The following is a 21,286-nucleotide window of genomic DNA, read 5'->3' as shown; positions in this document are numbered from 1 at the left end:
TGTCAAAATCAATCACTTTCGACCATCTGGATTATTCCAGAAGTATCTGGAATGCAGGATGGACTGCTCTGATATTGGATCCCATAATAGACGGACTGCGATTTACGCAAGTTCTGATGGACGGCGACAGCGACTTAAACCTGCTATATCCGGACACAATCCGCAAGTTGGGGATAGACCCTACTACAATTCGACATAGCCGCACTTCCTTCAAAGGAGTGGCGCCAGGCCCTTACACCAGGTGCACAGGTTCATTATTACTAGAAGTTGTGTTCGGGTCACCTGACAACTTCCGACGAGAAAAGCTAACCTTTCACGTTGCCCCATTCAAAAGTTGCTATCAAGCACTACTGGGACGTGAAGCTTTCGTCCGCTTTAACGTAATACCACACTACGTGTCTCTTACGCTTAAAATGCCCGGTCCACGTGGCATCATTTCATTAAAAAGGTCGGCTAAGACCCCGGACACGGCTGGACGGGTCCAGAATAAATAAGCTAGGGGCTACCTAGCCGCACACCCCTTTACAAGGGTTTGTGTATATAAGCTATAATGAGCTACCATAGGCTCAGCTTTCTACATTTATATTTCAATTTTTTATGTACCTTTTTCCACGATTTCTTTTTCAAACTAAGTTCCTCTCTTTTTACAGATGAACAACATGCACACCCGTCCAGGATACAGCACAACGGAGACACAGGCGCAGACGTGCAGTAGGGACCCGTTTCAAGGACTCTTTTCAGACTAAGACCCTACGTAAACCTTTCTTACTGTCTCTTGTTGCTATAATCCCCTGGTTTCCCATTATAACCAGAGTGGAGGCTGGCGTTTTGGCATCGGCCGCGCCAGAGGAACCTGCCCGTACTTGGACACAAGGGGCTTAGGGCATTATTCTGCCCGCTATTGTAAAAGATCGAACACCTTCGGGAGTGTTCGGCGTCTCGAGTTAGGCCTTATATGCATCAGCTCCGAATCATGTCTTTGGTCAAATGTTGGGTTTGCCCGGCTCCTGTGTTTTGCTGCCTTACATTCCGTATCATCGGCTAACGCGGCACCAGGAGAACTACTGCGATTGTGCCCGGTTCGGCTGGGCGAGCACCTCAGTAGAGAAAGCCGAAAACTGACTGTCATGATACAGCGAGAGACTGGTCAACCACTCGATCGACCAAGGGAATGTTTAGAATTCCTCCGCTTTGACGAAGGGCCATTTCCCGGTCAGGCACACACGCGCCCCAAATTCGGAGAGCGCGGTGCCCCCAGGGGCTATGTCATAGCCCCACCCTCGAACTCCATGGCTAAGTGAAAGTGATAAAGCATTATAGTCCGGTTGCCTCGTTTGCTACGCTACCACCTCCTTTCCAGGACCGAGACGTCGGATTAAGTGTGAAAACGCGCTATTTTTTGCGAACACCCCCGCACCTTGTGCGTGGGGGCTGAAGCCGACGACTGCCATCTTTCAGGTTATGCACACGTATACATGAACGGCTGCATAGGAGATATTACATTACTTGAACGCGCAAGTATAAAAGGCGCTTACATCATAAATATTGTTTTATAACATAAAACGTTCATTTGAACATAACATTTTTTGAACACTGCGACTCTATTACACGAGCACCACGCAGCACTTCGCCAAAATAGTGCTCGGCGGGTAACCGACTATTGTACGAACCCGGGGTCACAACAGCGGTGGCATCCATCTTTGTCCAATGTGTCTTCACACGGGCGAGTGCCATCCGCGCACCCTCTATGCATGCCGACCGCTTCATCGCCTTCATATGCGGCACCGCCCCAAGAAATTGCTGCAATAAGCCAAAGTAACTCTTCGGCTTGGACCTATCCGGCCAGACATGAGTCACGATATCCGCCATGGCAAGCCCGGACAACCTATTCAGCTCAGCCCACTCGGCCAAACGGTCGGTCAGCGGAAGCGAACGCTCCGGACTATGGAATTGAGACCAAAATAGCTCTTCCGTCTCGTGATCCTTCTGGCTTCGAAAATGCACAACGACATCCGCCGCACTCGCTGCTAAGTCCATATAAGGGTCCTCCGGACCCCACAGTTGGACCAGCTGAGCATACTTTGGATCCGTAAACCTTCGGCGCAGCAGAAAAGGCTTGCCAGCTACAATGTCTCCGGCCTGGCGCAGCTCTTCCTTTATAGCCCGCATTGCAGAGCGGGCATCCTTGGCTTCGGCGGTGGCCTTCCCTAGGTCTTCTTGCCCCGCCAGGCGCTCCTTCTCAAGAGCCTCATTGCGGTCGGTAGCATCTTTTAACTTCACGGCCATTTCGGCCATCTCTTCCCTGCTTCGGCAGTGTGCGGCCCTTTCGGCCGCTAACTCTTTGGCCGCCCTCGAGGCCGCCGCATTACTCCTTCTGGCCTACTCCTTGGCTTGAGCAAGTTCGGCCCGAAGGCTTTCCACAGCAGCAGCACTATCTGCATTTCATACACATGTTGTAAGGAGCTGGCTTCGGCTCCCTTACCAAGTGACCGCACAGAAACACTTACCTTGCAACTCATCAAGTCGCCTGTTGACCAGCGTGATGTCCGCATCCGCAACGGTGAGTTGCCGCTTTAGTTCAGCAACTTCATCAGTCCGGCTGGCCCCCGGACGACCCGCCACCTACATAGGCATGGCGAAAATTTAAACCTGCGATTTTGATCCTCGGCATGCTTTCGCTTTCTACAACCTACCGAGTCTCAGGGGCTACTATCTATACAGGGAGCATTCTATATGCAAAACTGTCAAAAGGTGTGTCATTTTTTACGTACCTCAAACCCCGCCAGCAAACTCCTGACGGCATTATGCAACCCGCCTTCGGCGGATGAAATCCTTTCAATCACCACACTCATTAATGCGTGGTGATCTTCTGAGATAGACGCCTTCTCAAGTAGATCCTTCAACCGCACACCAGTTAGCGCCGAACTGTTCGGCTCTGCCAAACCCGGGGGCTCCCTCCGTGACGACACTTCAGGCTCGTCCGCCCTATCCGACGGCGCCCCGGACGGAGGCGTCTCGCTCTCCATCATCTCCGGACGAAGGTCCCCCGAAGACGAGCTCATTTGCGAAGGACGGAGATCCGAACTAAAAGGTAAAAACTTTAGTTATCCTCAGAAGCACAAAAAGGGATGTCCCTTATTATAAAAATCCTTTCTTTTTTACTTACGACTCGATGGAGGGCTAATCCTTTAAGGGAGACTGTGCGGCCGGGGCTTCCCCGGACGCAGGACCCTCTGGCGAAGATTTCTTCCCCCGTTTAGGGGCTTTGGCCCCCGGGTCCTCGGAGGCAATCCTCTTCTCCCCTTGGAGGGAGGGATTCTCGATCCCCCCTCTTTCAAGAGCCTCGTTAGGCGAGGCAGTAGCTTTTCCACTTTCCCCTTCGCCTTCCTCTGGAGGCGCAACCTCCAACATCCGGACCAGCACGGAATCCGGCGCGGTCTTTGGGAGGGGGGCGGGACACCATATCAATTTTGCTTCCGCTATCCACTCCTGTTTAGAAGGAAATTGGTCATAAGGCGAATCATCGAAAGGCAAACAAACGGTATGTCCGGACTGGGAACTACTTACTTGAGTATCCAGGCGATTGCAGCTTAGGCCAGCACCCATGGACAATTCCGGACGTGCCTCTTGCAATCCGAAGAATAACTTGTACATCTCCAGGGGTGTCATACCCTTGAAGTGTTGAAGAATCCGTGGTCCCTCCGGATTAAATTCCCATAGTCGGAGAGGACGGCGTTTGCAGGGCAAGTGATGCCTAATCAGCATAACCTGCATCACCACGACCAGATCGATCTCCCTCGCTTGGAGATCTTGAATCCGGCCCTGCAATAGGGGCACGTCCTTTGACGGCCCCCAGTTGAGCCCTTGGTTAACCCACGACATCAACTGTTGTGGAGGTCCCGGGCGGAATAAGGGCGGCGGCTTTTGTTTGCGGCCCCTCGGAACGGTAATATAGAACCACTCTTGCTGCCACAAGCCGAGCTCCTCTTGGAACGAGCCTGCAGGCCATGGGGCATCGGCTCTCCTGCTGACGGCCGCCCCTCCGCACTCCGCTTGACGCCCCCAGATCATCTTCGGCGCCACATTGAAGGTCTTCAGCCACAGGCCGAAGTGAGGGGTGACGCGGAGGAAGGCTTCGCAGACGATGATAAATGCGGAGATGTGGAGGATGGACTCCGGAGCCAAATCGTGGAATTCCAACACATAGTAAAACATGAGCCCTCTCACAAAAGGATCCGTCGGGAAGCCTAAACCCCGACGGAGGTGGGACACAAAAACAACATACTCGCCGGGCTCGGGGGTGGGGATGGCCTGCCCTTCGGCAGGCAACCTGTGCAAAATCTCGTAAGTCAGGTACTTGGCCTCCCGCAGCTTTAGCATGTCCTCCTCCGTGACGGAGGAGGGCATCCACCGGCCCTGGAGGTCGGAACCGGACATTATTGAAGGTCCGAAGCGCTCGAATCTGGAGCTCTGGGTGCTGGAACCTGGAGCGGGAAGAGGATTTGATGGAGGATTGAAGAAAAGAAACGAGCCTTGGTCCCGTTATAAAGAGGGAGAATACCGAGAGCCGTCTCCGCGACCGTTCGCGACTCGCCTTCAATAGAGGGGGCGTGGCGACGGGCGCGGTTGGGTTATCCACGTTCGTATTGATGAGAATCCCGGATTGAGGGGGAACACGATCTCTGCTTCGACAAGACATGCCAAGGAAACCGCTTCGCTAAATGCGCTGAGGTGGTAAAGTAAAAAACAATTCAAGTAATAACTTGGTAGTGGTGTGATGTCATACCGCAAAAAACGTCAGCAGATTGAACTTGTGTATATATTATTCTCTCTACGGTGGAATGTGGAACTTATTTTGCAGAGCCGGACACTATCCTGGTGTTCACAATCTTTTAGGAATTATTCGGAGGAGGAACCCGCCTTGCAATGCCGAACAATATGCGCGTCGGAATCATCGTCATTGAAGCCTGGTTCAGGGGCTACTGAGGGAGTCCTGGATTAGGGGGTGTCCGGATAGCCGGATTACCATCATCGGCCAAACTATCATCAGCCGGACTATCATCATCGACCGGACTCCAAGACTATGAAGATACAAGATTGAAGACTTCGTCCCGTGTCCGGATGGGACTTTCCTTGGCGTGGAAGGCAAGCTTGGCGATACGGATATGTAGATCTCCTACCATTGTAACCGACTCTATGTAACCCTAGCCCTCTCCGTGTCTATATAACCCGGATGGCTCTAGTCCGTAGGACGACGAACAACATCAACCCTTACAATCATACCATAGGCTAGCTTCTAGGGTTTAGCCTCCTTGATCTCGTGGTAGATCCACTCTGTAAACATCCACAATATCAATATCAATCAAGCAGGACGTAGGGATTTACCTCCATCAAGAGGGCTCGAACCTGGGTAAAACATCGTGTCCCTTGTCTCCTGTTACCATCCGCCTAGACGCACAGTTCGGGACCCCCTACCCGAGATCCGCCGGTTTTGACACCGACAAGCCCCCTTGATTGTTGGTCATTGTTGAGTCTAGAAAAAAACTATTTTAAGTCTTAGGATTATATATATCGGAGAGTAGGATTCTTTTTACTCCTCAGCCCCCTTCGTCGCTCTGGTGAGGACTCTCGACGTAGATGTTTTGTCTTTCCTCTCCTCAATTTTTCACAAAAAAAAATTTAGGATCACGCGGGTATGTTGGGATCGTTCTGATATTCTTGTGATGAAAACATTGTTCTTGGTGCCTCCTGACATTTCGGGATTGTGGCAGTGTCCCGGGGAGTTGAGCTCCGAGGTGTTGTCGTCACAATTTTATCGTTGCAGTTCTGGAATACCTGAGTTTTGCCGACATCGAAAATCTCTTTTATGCAGTTGTTGGTGAGATAACCTTGACGCCACCCAGTACTAGGTAGTTCGAGAGTATTGCCATAGCTCGTATAGCGGATGCTTTTCGAAGGTTGAGGTACACAATTTCTGGAGTTTCCTTGGTTATGTGTTGACGGATGGATACAGCTGGATGTAGGGATTGTTAGTTTGGGTGAGATATATTGCTTCCCCTGTATCCCCAACACGTGATTGCATAACCAGAAAGTTTCGGGAGTTTCATAGGTGGGAATTCAAGTAGCTCCTAGAATATCTTTCCGACAGATGCATCATATGGGATTGGATAAATCTCTATCATATGTATTTGTTCCAGCTTATTTCTGCAAGCCAATCCTTTGTTTTGTTTTGAGTTGCGGTATTTGAGTTGCTTCAATGTCAGGTGTTGATTCCATACCTTTCAAGCGGTGTTCTCATATTTCTATGGGAATACTAATCCTTTTGATCATCGAGATTATCATGTCAATTCTTTTCGACCGGTGTGCTTCTCTTCAAGTGGATCCGATCATTTCAACATTTGTGAGATCAATTCTAAGTTTTCTCAACGGTATCCGTTTCATCCGTCCCCAAGTTGCCTTTGTTTTCCCGCCCTCCCACCCTTTTTCTTCAAGGACTCAGATTTCTTAATCATGTATCCTTTTATTTGTGGGAAGTCTCTCCATTTTTTCCATCAATGTTCTTATCCGGTGATTCTCAGGAAGATAATAATGGAGCTTCAAGTTTATTATTCTTCATCTCTTTTCTTCTCCGGTGGATTAATTTCAAGCTTCGGTGTTGATCATATCTTTTCCTTTTGTTTCACATATCTTCCTATGTGAATTTCTTATCCAAGGCTCTCGTATTTATTCACCTCTCCCAGTTCATATCCGGAGTGTTGAAGATATCTCACAAGACTTGTGTTTCCATTTTCAATCATTTCAAGATATTTCGAGGTTGTTATCTCATTCAAGCCATTTAATTCAACCGGTGCAACCTCTCTTTAAAATTGTTCAACGATGTTTTCTTTTAGTGGGCCTAAACCCACATGTCTTTTCCCAGGATCTTACCTGACTCTTCTAATTTATCCGGAGCGATTCCCAAAGTCTTTCGAAGTTTGACGTAAGAATGAATTTTCATCAGTCATATTCCTTCTCCAAGATTGCTTTCAGAATATTTTCATCATTGGTTCATCATTTCTATTCTTCTTTGTTCTGGAGTGTCTCAACAATTGGGTGGTGTTTCTCCTCGTCATTCTCGGATTTTGAAGACCGAAGAAGAGTTCCTCTTAAATCCTTACCCGTTCTTCCAAAGATGCGTAGTTCTAGTTTCATGCCATCCTCTCATAATTGTTTTCGATTGTGGGAATTCTTTTCACCCATCCGGAGAAATTCAAGAGTCTTTTCAGATTGATTCTCCGTAGCCCATCATCTCAGAATTATTCATTCTTAGCTTTCAACTCTCAATCTCGAATCTTCCGATGCATCGTTCAAATATCCTCTAATCAGTTCATGATCTCTTTGTTCTCATGTATCTAAAACCCCTCAAGTATCTTCATTCGTTTTCCAATTCTTCCCGGTGAATTGTGCCTTTGCTACTTTCATTTTCAATTCTTATGATGGTTCGTTCAAGATTTCACTTCCTGCGTTATCATATCAAATATTCGTTGTTTCCAAATTCCACCGGTGTTCCATCAATACCTTCTCAAGTTTGTGTTATATCTCTTTTAATCGTTTCTACAGGAATAAGTAGTATGCCAAATCCATTGCTTGTCATCAATTTAATATGATGAAGGATAAGCATACAATAAATCTTATTCTTATTTCCTCGAGGTGATTCAATTCTTTTCTTCCGAAGATTGTTCATGATGAAGTAATTCTCGGTTCTAGTGTTTCATCTTTTCTTTTCCGGAGTTCCAAGTTTTCCGCATTATCTCGTCGCGAAGATCCATCTAAATCATTTCAAGGCTTGAATCCTATTCTTTTCATCCTTTATTTTACTCGAGGCTCTACATGGTGGTTCATCAAGGATTCCTTTCATTCTTCAATTGTTCTTCAAGTTTTTCTCTCGGAGTCATGATCCGCCAAGCTACACTCTAAATAAACAGGGTGCTCAACACATGTTTTGTTCTGAGAAGTTCAAGTATTCTTCTTTTGCATTTTGAAGTGCAATTCTTTCTACCTTATCTCTTGAGGTGGTGTTATGCCATTCTTGACGATTCCCTTCGTGTTCCATGATTCACAAGTTTTCAAGAATGACATATTTTAAACCCATCACTTTCTTCCTTGGAGTTATCTTGGTTTAGGTTACACCTAAAGCCTTCCCTAAGGAATGTTGCTAATTGTGGTACCTATCGATAATCCAAGTTTCCTCCCATTCTCTAGAAGGAGTTTTCATCTCCTTGCTGATCTCAATCCAATTAACTGTTTCCATCGGTGGCCGGTTGTCACCTCATCATTTTGAGATGTTTGCCATAAGCCCACAACAAGCTTGTGCTTTTCGTTGTTGATTTTGCAACAACTCCGTTCAATTCTTCTTTGCAAGAATGCTCTCCAAGCTCATTTGTGGCAGAAGTTGGCATTTTCTTCTCCATTCTTTAATTTCAATGATCTATTTTCTATTCTTTATTCCGATGGCATGGTGATGTTGCTCTCTTCACTCATCATCTCGAATTGTGAGGATCGTGTTCTTTTCTTGCTTATCCATTTAACTGGAGTGTTGTGTCATCTCTTCAAGTTCTTTTCATATTATCAAGTCTTGCATCTCTTTTCAACCAGAGTGCTATCCGAATTTGATCGTCCTTGTTCCTTGTTTATCTTTTTTCAACCAGAGTGGTTCCAATTCCTTCTTGTCCATTGTACTCGTCATTCATAGCTTTGCAACCGCCAAGGTTGACATGGTGTTCCTTGTTTCTATTTTCTACAACAGTGCTCTCAATTGTGTTCAACTCTATTGTGTTCTTTATTTCAACTTTTCAACCTCTCGAGGTTCTTTGGTTTCATTCTTTTGTCGAAGAAGAAACTTAGTTTTACCTCTTCTCTTCCTCTTCCTTTTCCCTCCGGTGCCATCCTAGATCCCGGGACGAGATCCTCTTGTAGTGGTGGAGTGTTGTAACGCCCTGGATACTACTTTCCATATTCGTAACTCCAACTCTTGCCTTTTCCGGAGATGCGATATGATATTTCCTTCGTGGTTGGGTTTTTATCTTTTGTTTTGCATTCTGTTCATGTCATGCATCTCATCTCATAGCATCATGCGCATTGCATCTGCATGTTTTCATAAAGCTTGCACCCGTTCTTAGTTGCCGCGTCCCCCCTTGCTTTCGTTGACCGTTCCGAGACCAACCGTGTTTTCGTTTTCCTCTTGTCAAACCATCTAACCTCTCTGCACAACCACCAACCCCCTCTTGCGTGCGTCCGAAAACTTCCCTGTACCCGACCCGGGCTATTGTGACCAATGGGTCCGGATCATCCCCAAACATCTATAAAACATCTCCGTTTTCTTATTTGGGCTTCCCTACCTATTTTATTCTCATCCATCGGGTTTTGATCGGATGATCCAAACTCCTCTCTTTCTTATATTTATAATCTAACCCTAGACCCTAGGTTGTCCCATCCAACCATCCCCTCACCCGCCGCCGCCACCCAGCCTTCCTTGTTCCTCGGGAGCTTGTCCCATCACCACCACCAAACCATTCTCTCCCTCGGGATCCGTCTCGATCCTGCAGCCAATCCACATCCTCTCCTGGATTTCAGCCATCGGCCAATCTCCATCGATCCCCTCCACAACCACCGAAGCCCGCAGCAGCTTCTCCTACTCCACCGCAGCCAGCCACCTCCCGCGGCGTGTGATCCATTTTGGATTGAGGCAACACCCATGATCAAGCGCCATGTGAGCCAGAACCACCTCCCCTGTTTTCCACGCTAACCAAATCATCAGCAGCCAACCAGTGCAACCCTGGCCCCGCTTGATCTGGATCGAACCGAGGCAGCAGCCTCTCGCCCAAGCCTCTCCTCCGTTCCCGTCGCTGCCGGCGACGAGCCGCAGCTCGCCGGGGCACCCAAACGCCATCAGCAACGAAGCCAGCAGGACCCGTCTCCTTCCCCCGTGTTTCTCCTTCCTCCCGTTTCTCTCTCCCTCTTCCCTCGCCTCACGTCTCTCCCTGTTGGCTGTCTAGGGAACAGCCATGGTCGCCTGATGGAGCTCCGGGTCAAGCCATGTCGCCGCCGCCGTCCTGGAGCTTCTTCGCCGCCGGTGCCCGTCTTCAGCGCCCCAAGTCCAGCCGGCGCCTGCTCCTGCATCGAGCAGGGGAGCGAGGAGGAGGAACTCCTAGCTCCCGTCGCCGTCATGTTCTGTTCATCGTCGTCTCCATCCGATCCGACGAGGCCCTATGTCTCCGGCCTCGTCCCCGCCTCCAGGTCGCCGCACCTCCGCCCGCCGCCATCTTCTTCCTGGAGCGCATCCACCATACCTCACCTTGTCAGCACCAAGCCTCGGCGACCCCTCCTGGACCGAGCCTCCACCAGCCACCTCCGCCTCAAGCTGCCGGAGATCGCGCCCGCCGCTGCAAGTCCCTGGCCGCGCCGCTCCTCTCTTTCGTTGGAGCAGAGACGATATGACCGCTTCAGCTGCTGCCCTGCTTCCGTTGACCGCAGCCGCCCGACCCGCTCCCTGCCGGCCTCACCTCTCCACCGACCGGGCTTGGCCCATGGTGAGAAACCCCCAAGCCCCTCCTGTGAACTGTTGGGCCAGCCTCTATTTCGGCCCGTTCATATTTTTCCCTGCCTACGAATTTAGTCATTATCCAAGGAATTATAGATTTGCAGCAAAACCCTCAAACATCATGCATTTAATAACTCACAAATGGTGCATCGGATTAAAATAATTTATATATGTAAAATGCTTAGAATTATTTCTAGTTTCATAATATGCCACTTTCATCCATGTTTAAAATGTTGTTTGTTTAAATTTGCTCAAATGCCATGTTAAAATGATTTATTTCATAACTAAATAACCGTAGCTCGGTTTTAAATAAACTTTATATGTAAATGGGGTGGAAAAATTCGTAGTTTAACATGGTGCACTTTATTTTCCTGTTTAACAACAATAAAATATGTTTTAGGGCAGAACAGTACCAAATTCGAAATATGCATATGGGGATTTTCCGGAGTTGTTGTTTGTTGTTCCGGCCTCATTTAAACTTCCCTAGATAGGTAGTTTAATTATGCTTCACCTCTTGCCATGTTTAGCAACATTTAATATTGTTTGGTAGCTTAAACGAGAGTGAACTAAGTAACTCGGATGTGATGATTCGTCAATATGCAACTCGTTGCATATTGAGCTCCACTTAACTTGTAGTATTGTTTGTTGCACTTTGCCATGCCATGCCTCTTTAAACCGGACATGCATCATACTTGTTTTTGCATCATGCCATGTTTATGCTTGTGCATTTACCATGTTGTTTGTTTCTTTCCAGTGTTGCTTCTTAGTTCCGGTAATGTTGCGATTGCAAGGGTTCGTTCGACTACTCCCGTTCATCTTCTTCATGGACTCGTTCTTCTTCCTGGCGGGATTTCAGGCAAGATGACCATTTCCCTAGATCTCACTACTATCATTGCTATGCTAGTTGCTTCATTCTATCGCTACGCTGTGCTACCTATCTCTTGTCTATCAAGCCTCCCAAACTGCCATGTGAGCCTCTAACCTTTTCACCCTTCCTAGCAAACCGCTGCTTGGCTATGTTACCGCTTTGCTTAGCCCCTCTTATAGCGTTGTTAGTTGCAGAGGAAGTTGAAGATTGCTCCATGATGGACAGGATTATGTTGGGATATCACAATATCTCTTATTTAATTAATGCATCTATATACTTGGTAAAGAGTGGAAGACTCGGCCTTATGCCTGGTGTTCTGTTCCACTCTTGCCGCCCTAGTTTCCGTCATACCGGTGTTATGCTCCTTGATTTTGCGTTCCTTACGTGGTTGGGTGATTTATGGGACCCCCTTGACAGTTCGCTTTGAATAAAACTCCTCCAGCAAGGCCCAACCTTGGTTTTACCATTTGCCTACCTAAGCCTTTTTCCCTTGGGTTTTTGGAAGCCCGAGAGTCATCTTTATTTAACCCCCACCCGGGCCAGTGCTCCTTCGAGGGTTGGTCCAAAACGGGCAGACTGTGGGGCCACCACGGGTCAACTTGAGGGCTGGTTTTACTCGTAGGCTGACCTATCCGGTGTTCCCTGAGAACGAGATATGTGCAGCTCCTATCAGGATTTGTTGGCACATCGGGCGGCTTTGCTGGTCTTGTTTTACCATTGTCGAAATGTCTTGTAAACCGGGATTCCGAGACTGATCGGGTCTTCCTGGGAGAAGGAATATCCTTCGTTGACCGTGAGAGCTTGTGATGGGCTAAGTTGGGAGACCCCTGCAGGGTATAAATTCTCAAGAGCCATGCCCACGGTTATGTGGCAGATGGGAATTTGTTAATGTCCGGTTGTAGAGAACTTGACACTTGACTTAATTAAAACGCATCAACCGTGTGTGCAGCCGTGATGGTCTCTTTTCGGCGGAGTCCGGGAAGTGAACACAGTTTTGGGTTATGTTTGACGTAAGTAGGAGTTTAGGATCACTTCTTGATCATTGCTAGCTTCACGACCGTTCCTTTGTTTCTCTTCTCGCTCTTATTTGCGTATGTTAGCCACCATATATGCTTAGTCGCTGCTGCAACCTCACCACTTTACTCCTTCCTTACCCATTAAGCTTTGCTAGTCTTGATACCCATGGTAATGGGATTGCTGAGTCTTCGTGGCTCATAGATTACTACAACAACAGTTGCAGGTACAGGTTATGCGATGATCTTGACGCGAGAGCGATGTTACTTGTCTTGGAGTTCTTCTTCTACTTCTTCTTCGATCAGATGATAGGTTCCAGGTCGGCAGCCTGGGTTAGCAGGGTGGATGTCGTTGAGTTTCTGTTTGTGTTCATCCGTAGTCGGATGTTGCTCTTATGTATGATGTTGTTGTATTCGTGTGGCATTGTGTGCCTCTTGTATGTATCCCCAACTATTATGTAATGGTTTGATGTAATGATATCCACCTTGCAAAAGCGTCTTCAAGATGCGCTTCTATCCTTGGTGGGACCTTCGAGTTCCTTTAGGATAGGGTTGCATCTTGGGCGTGACAATGACATATGTCCCAACGCGGAGTTGACACGTGGTTCTTTCGGCCAATGAGAATTTTACACGTGAAAAATCGCCATTGGTCATTGTTGTTAACGGGTTATCGGATCCAAAACCGGACCCGGTGGCTTTACGGTAACCCGTTACGGTGGATGCCACGTGTCGGTTACCCTTGACAAAAGCACTTCCATGACGTGCAATTGTCGTCATGGAAGTGGACACTTTCGTGATGAAAATTTGAGTATTGTCATGGAACACTTCTACGACAGCACAAGTATGGCTATCTTGATTCTGTCACGAAATCGTCATGGATATACATGCATGACAGAAAACGCGACCTACTGTGACAAACACGTATGATCACAGAAGTGTTTTTTTCATAGTGAATATTAGTACATGCAAAATCATTTCGGTCTACTTCTCTCGGACATGATGCCTATATATGATCATTTCCTTGGATATCATCATAATTATTTGCTTTTCTATTAATTGCTCAACAATAATTTCTTACCCACCATATGCTATTTTCTTGAGAGAAACCTCTAGTGAAAATTATGGCCCCTGGTCTACTTTTATCATATATTAATTCCAAAAATACCTTGTTGCTTTATTTATTTATTTATTTTATTTTATATTTTGTTTGATCTATGTATCTATCACCATAAAATTTAATCTTGCTGGTAACCGTCGAGGGGTTGACGGCCCCTTGTTCATGTTGGGTTGCAAGGATTTGCTGTTTGTGTGCATGTGCTGCTATCGGGGTGTTGCTTGGTTCTCCTACTGGATTGATGATGCTGGTTGTTAACTGAGGAAAATACATATCTCTATTGCACTAAATCATCCTCTCCTCTTTGGGCAAATCCCAACGCAGTCCACAAGTAGCAGGAATAATTTCTGGTACCATTGCCGGGGAGACATCATCAACATCTATCAAGTACCTATGCATAAATTTTTATCTCATTGCATTTACATTATTTGTCATTTGCCTCTCGTTTTCATCTCCCCCACTTATAAAATGTTTTCACAAAAAATACAAAAATATTTTTTGTTTGCCTTTTTGTGTGCTTCCTTGTTTGCTTGCTTGAGAATGCTATCATGGCTGATTTTGGTATGGAAAAAAGTGAGGATGGAAAAACTCCTAAAATTCAAATTCCTACCAATTTAGATGCTAAAAATTTTGTGATGGGACATGGGAATATTATAGGAAAAAATGTTATCCAAGAATTCTTTAATTGCATTGGAACTTTGGCTTGTGATGAGGCTCCTATATTGAAAAGAACCAAAAATATGCCGAATCTAACTTGTTCTTAAACTTGAGGGAATATTTATCCATACCCATCCTACTTAGCAAAGATTGTTTTCTGAATAACCAGATATAAAAAATCCTCAGGCTAAAAAGATAGCTACCCTTGTCCTCATGAATCAATTTGATTTCATAGTGCGGGAAGCTAGAGAAATCTTTGATTTTTACGGTATGAATCATGAAAAACCAGTGATAGATGAGATTTTATAAAATAGTGATTGCTTGTTGAGATATTTATTTGCGATGATCCTACTTTTGATAAGAATACTAAAATGGAGGGCCCTCCCTTCAATATAATCCAACAAGTTTTCATTGGTATTAATAAACAATATTCTTGGATTCGATAGGGATTTGAGGATGGTCAACTTAGTAAAGCTAAAATTCCCATGGATGATGTGTTTCATATTATCTTTGAAAAGCCTAATGATGAGAACACATACTTAGAAAAGAATAATAAAGATGACAACACTTGAATCTATGCGCTATAACTAGCTAGGGGTGCAAAAAAATAACACTACTTGGGAGGCAACCCAATATTTACCTTTCATTTTTTGTTTCTTTTTCTATTTTTCAATAAGCACACAATTATGCTATAGTTATGACTGTGTTTTTTATGTTTTAATTAGTGTTTGCGCCAAATAAAAACTTTGGGATGATTTGGAAGACAGTCGCTTTGAGTCTGTGCAAAAAGAGAAACTTTTGCATCCAGTAGAAGAATTGTAAAACTTTGCTAGAGCCTGATAAAATTCTAAATGTTTAAACATGATTTGTATACAAATTTCCCATGTTGTCCTAATTTTTCAGAATTTTTAGAGTTACAAAAGTATGGTCAATGTTCAGATTGCTACAAATTGTTCTAATTTTGATAGATTTCATTTTTGATGCACTGTTTTGCTTGTTTTGATGAAACTATGGATTGTATCAAGGGGTATAAGCCATGGAGAAGTTAGAATATAGTAGGTATAATGCAAAAATAAAATATTAATCAGTTTTCAATAGTACTTATAGTAGTGATTTGCTTTGTTATACTAACGAATCTCACAAGATTTTGTTGAGTTTTGTGTGATTGAAGTTTTCAAGTCTTGGGTGAGATCACGAGGGATGAAGGAATAAGGAGTGGCAAGAGCCTAAGCCTAGGAATGCCCGAGGCAGCCCAAGGTTATATTCAGACTCAGAAGCAACTAAGCTTGGGGATGCCCCGGAAGGTATCCCCTCTTTTTTCTACCAACTATCGGTAATTTTACTTGGATCTATCACTACTAGGGAAACGCCTGTACACAGAATCTTACCGGCAACGCGCTATAAAAAAAGGTGTTGTTGCTATTTAGCAGTAGCACACCCCAACAAGACGCGCTGCTGAAACAAATTTAGTAGTAGCGCCACCCCAATAAGACGCGCTACTGCTATAATTGCCACGACCCTGCCGCCAAGCTAGTCATAGCAGCAGTGAGTTTACAAAAAGAGCGCTACTGATACAGATCATAGAAGTAGTGCCTTCTCTCAATACCCGCTACTCCTAAGTTTACTACAAAAATTTAGTCCCACCTCGCTTCGCGAATAGGCTTTTTACCACCTTAAATATGTTACTTCTCAAACTATCACATCCACTTGGTCTTCATTGAAATCTATGTGTAGAATTTGTGGCCGCAATATGAGTCTTCTCTGGTTTCTAAACCGATCAGGACTCATATTGACAATTCAGATTGTACACAAAAAGATCATTGATGATCAATGTATTTTTATGTATATTTTTACATGTTTACACTAGCAGTAGCGCGTTTTGGCCGAAATGTGCTACTATTAGGTCGTTCAGCAGTAGCGTGTTTCTCTACAGCGTGCTACTACTAAGCCATTCTATCTTCACCAATGGCCGCCCCTCACTCTCCTCTCTCCACTCACACTCACACGCACTGGATCTCCCCCCTCAATCACCCCGCGCCTGCCCTCGCCCCTGCCGGCCGTCGTTGCCTATCCCTCCTCCCTCTGTGCCGCCATCACCTCCTCCTCCTCCCTAGACTCGGTAATCCTTCGCCGGCCGCCCTCCTCCCCGCCCCTTCCTCCTAGATCCGTTCTCCCTCCACTCCTCAGTTCGCCGCCGGCCGGCCCCTCCTCGCTCCGCCTTCCTCCTCCGTCCTCCTCCCTCCTCCATCCACAACCCCTCCACCCTGCTACATTTAGAACATTTAGTTAATTTAGTAGGCTAGTTGATTTAGTTGATTTAGTTGATTTAGAATATTTTGATTTAGTTGATTTAGTAGACTAGTTGATATGCAACATTTAGAGAGAGAGATATGATAGTTGATAGTTTTTAGTTGATAAAATTAACTGATTAGTAAAAATTTAGACATAGTTGATAGTTTTTAGTTGATATAAGCCTCTAGTCATATATAACACTTTGATATAGGATAGTTTCTAGGGTTTTTGTGTTCCTCACAGTAGTAATTTTTTAGCCTATTTTAGGTGTTTTGAATAGAATAGGAAATTTTAGGTCTTTTGATTAGAAATTTTAGTAATGGAAATTTTTAGTTGGTAGAATTTGAAAAAAATGTTCTATACTTGTTATATTGTGAACTTAGGGCATATTTTTAGGGCTTAGTAAAAGAAATAGTAATAGTGGATGATGATCTAGATGTTTTAGGTATAGAACATTTTGAATAGATGATAATGTAGATTTTTTAGTAAAACTAGTTTATTTAGTGTTGCTCAAGAATTGCTCATATGATGTAGATATAAACAAGTATATCTAGTGTTGCTCAAATAGGATATGTGCTTGCCCAAGTGACCATGTTTGCAGGTAACAGCTCCGAGTGGCCTATGTTTTGTCAGAGTGTTGATTAATTTCCTTTTCGGCAAATTTCAGGCGCTCGATATGTCCGTTTTTAGCAAAGGTCATGCCGGATTTTTCCTCTGAAGTGGATCATCAATCCTTTTTATAATATTGCTTTAGGAAAATGGCGACTCCACCACCACCAGCACCACCATGTCGATTGTGCAAGTCAAGATGCGCCAGCAGCCTTGCAACTGGCACGTTGTTCAGCATCTACTTCTTGGGGAGTTTTCTTCCTGCGGCGGTAACAAAATATATGAAACTTGTAAGAACTTTTTTGTTTGTAGTGTTATTGGCATTAATGCATTGTGTATATATCATTGTGTATACAGAGATCGTCCCATGCAATGTGAGGTTGGAATTCAACAAGCTGACCGAAGACACTGTGACCTTTGAGGCTCCTGGGGCCCCTACAGTATGGAGGTCGAGAAAGCACGAACTATGTCACAGATCGGACGATATGGATGGAACCGTTTCATCTCCCACATGGGTATCACTGGTGGTGAGTTGATCAGCTTCTCCTTTAGAGCATAAAGACCTAAGCTGGCCGTCATTTATCTCAACACGGATGAAGATGATGAGGACCCACTTGATGAAGCCATCTATACTCGAAGAATGAGGCTGGGCGAGGACGAGGTGTGCAACCTATGGGACATAATTCCGCCACGTGTTGACTTTGTCAGGGTGCCATTGGTGACCCGCGTGACAACTACCATGGTTGATCGGCATGTTATACTTAGTGTACAATCCGACTACATGCTTACTTAGTAGAATTCAAGCTTAGTAGAAATGTAGTACTGTTTTTGATAGTGTAGAAACCTATACTTAGTAGAAATATATTTACAAGAGTAGAAATATATTTGCAAGAGTATGTGCAAATCTGTTTTTCTTATTAATTGATATGTTTTTCTTATTCAGAAATTGCAAAGAGCCTATCTGTGAGTTGTGGTATCGAGCCTGATGAAGAAGGCTCTACTGGAATACACCTTGCCGCAAGGGGCTCCGTCATCACCTGTGCGTACAGCATGGACATGGACGATCGCACACACTTCAGCTCGGTTGGGTGGAAGAACTTCCTTGTTGGCAAGAATCTTCGTGTTGGACAGGCCATCCTAAATACTATCAGGAACACCCACCGCCAAGGCTTGAGGATGATGGTCGTCGTCGATATCATCTAGAACTACATGTGTGTGTGGCTGTATGACTACCCCTAGTAGACTACTATATGTTGTATGACTTTTTTTGACTATGAACAGTAGGGGAAAACCCCACTGCAATTTTTATATTAAAGCAACAAAAAAACAGGTATCACTGTACAAAAGGAGCAAATAAACAAGGAAAGAAAAGAACTAAGCTAGGAAGCTAATAAAAGAGAAAGAAAAAGAAAGTGGGCTTGAGGTAAGCCCAAAAAGAAAGACTAAAATTACATAGAGACAGGAACAGAGATGAGCTACTTTCAAGAGGAAAGTAAAACTGCTAGCCAAGAGTTGAAATCATTGGCATACTTATTCTTAATTCTGTGTGACAGGAGCTTCCTTTCCTCAAAATAAATTTGCTTCCATCCTTGAAAAGAAGGTTGAATATTCTCAAAAATCTTGTTGTTTCTGACAATCCAGATTGCCCATGAACCCAGAATGATAATTTCCATGAAGAAGGGAACTCTCAACTTATTCTTTAAATCCTGGAAAGCTTCAAGAACAGACAGATCTTGGGTTCTTTGTGGACAAATGAAATCCCAGCAAATCCTAGAAAATTGACAACCCAAAAATAGATGATGCAGTGTCTCCTCTTGCTGGCAGTTCAACACAGCACAGTTGTATTCCTCCAAAACAAAAGTTTTCCTTCTCAGTAAGTTTCTTGTATTCAGTCTATCATGCAGAAGCATCCAGAAGAACATTTTATGTTTAGGTTGACATGAGGACTGCCAAATCCAAGAAAAATGAGGTGGAACTTGTTTGACTCCAATTATAACATTGTAAGCTTTTGAGGCAGTGAAGACATTGCTTCCCCAAATGTAACTCCAAGTGTCAGTCATACCTTGAAATTCAGATTGTCTTAGCATATGACATTTTTCCTCCAGCTGAAGAAACTGTTGGTGTGCTTGAATGGAAAGTGGTAAGTGGAACAAATCTTCAAGGAATTCTGTGTTGACCACTTGCTTCACAGTCATAGTGTGGTTTTGCACAAAGGAGAATAGGTGAGGAAATTCTTGCTGTAATACCACATTACTCCACAAATCAGACCAAAAAAGGGCAGTTCTTCCATCTCCTATGTGGCATCTTGCAATGGCTTTATATTGATCAGCTAGTTGAAGAATAGATTTCCACCAGAAAGACCCTACCAAATCTTGTCCTGGAAGTTTATTGTCTTGGTAGTGAGTTTCCAAAATGAGGTTTACCCAAGGAACATCATGCCCGTCAAAGAATTTGTGCAGGTTTTTCATTAGTAGAGCCTTATTCTAGGCAAAAATGTCCATAATACCTAACCCTCCTTGGTTCTTAGGTCTGCAAACAGTAGTCCAAGCTACAGAGGCCGGCCTATGATCTTCCATGTCTGAACCTCTCCATAGACAATGCCTCATGTATTTAATAACCTGATGTTTGATTGTAACTGGGACATCAAGACAAGCCATAAAAAAGATTGGTAAGGAAGCCAGCACAGACTTTTCCAGTAATACTCTTCCAGCACTTGTCAAGAAAGTGGCCAAGCCTGCTGGTATTTTTGCAATTCTTTGAACCATTGGCATACATTGCTCAACAATTGGCTTAGATAAGCCCAAAGGAAGGCCCAAGTAAGTGAAAGGGAAGGTTCCTCTTTGACAGTTTAAAGTGTTGGTAAAAATCTCTACCCTTTCCTCATTGATGTTGATTGGAACCATGATAGATTTCTGGTAGTTCACCTTAAGTCCAGTGGCAGTGGCAAAGGTGTTCAGGAGAGCTTTAAGGCAAAACAGTTCTCTGGCATCAGCTTTCATAACCAACAAAGTATCATCAGCATATTGCACTATTGGAAAATCAGGGCAAGAATTTATTTGTAGGGGAGCAGAAATTAGCCCAAGGTCTCTTGCTTTATTTAAGATGGATTGAAGTAGATCTGCAGCTAGAACAAACAAGAGTGGTGACAGAGGGTCTCCTTGCCTGACTCCCCTCCTGCAGTAAAATTTCTTACCAGGGACTCCATTTAACATAATAGCAGAAGAAGCAGAGTTAAATAGCATTTGAATCCAAGAAATCCATCTCTCACCAAATCCTTTTGCTCTCAAGATGTCAATTATGGCTTGGTGCTCAATAGTATCAAATGCTTTTTCAAAATCCAACTTGAGCACCAGTAGCTCCTTCTTTGACTTGTAGCACTGATGCAAATATTCATATGACCAGCCCAAACAATCTTGAATGACCCTGTCTTTTAAAAACCCATACTGATTAATGTGGATTAGTTGCAGAATAACTTTTTGTAGTCTGTTGGCCAACAACTTTGTGATAATTTTGAACATGCCATTAAGTAAAGAGATAGGTCTAAAATCATTGGGAGTCATAGGCACCTCTTTCTTTGGAACCAAAGTGATGAAAGAAGTGTTAATGCTTTCTAGAGAAATATTACCAGCATGGAAAGCATGAATGAGATTCTTAACATCTTTCCCTATAATATCCCAACAAGACTTAATGAACTCATTATTGAAACCATCTGGGCCAGGAGACTTGTCATGTGGCAACTCTTTCACAATCTGATTGATCTCCTCATCAGAGAAAGGCTTTTCTAAATCTTGGAAAATTTCTGGATTGTTTTGTTGATTCAATAAGCTATGAAGATCAAAATGCATGGTGTGGCCCTCTGATTTACCTAACCTCTGTTTAAAGGCTTCCCAAAGAATTCCAGCTTTTCCAGCATGGTCTGAGATTTCTATATTGTCAGCATTCCTCAGAATTGCAATTTTGTTGTGTCTAAAGTTGATTGAGGCTTTTGTGTGAAAGAACTTTGTGTTCTCATCTCCAAACTTAACTCCCTTAATCTTTCCTCTTTGCTTCCAGTAGATCTTTTGATTGTTTAGAATGGTCAGTAAATGTTCCTTCAAGATCTTTCTGCAATTCCACTCAAATGTGTTGAGCATTCTGAATTCCTCAAAGAAGTC

This window comes from Triticum dicoccoides, chromosome 5B (genome assembly GCF_002162155.2).
Source record: "Triticum dicoccoides isolate Atlit2015 ecotype Zavitan chromosome 5B, WEW_v2.0, whole genome shotgun sequence".
NCBI lineage: Eukaryota > Viridiplantae > Streptophyta > Magnoliopsida > Poales > Poaceae > Triticum > Triticum dicoccoides.
This window is presented reverse-complemented; position numbering follows the sequence as displayed.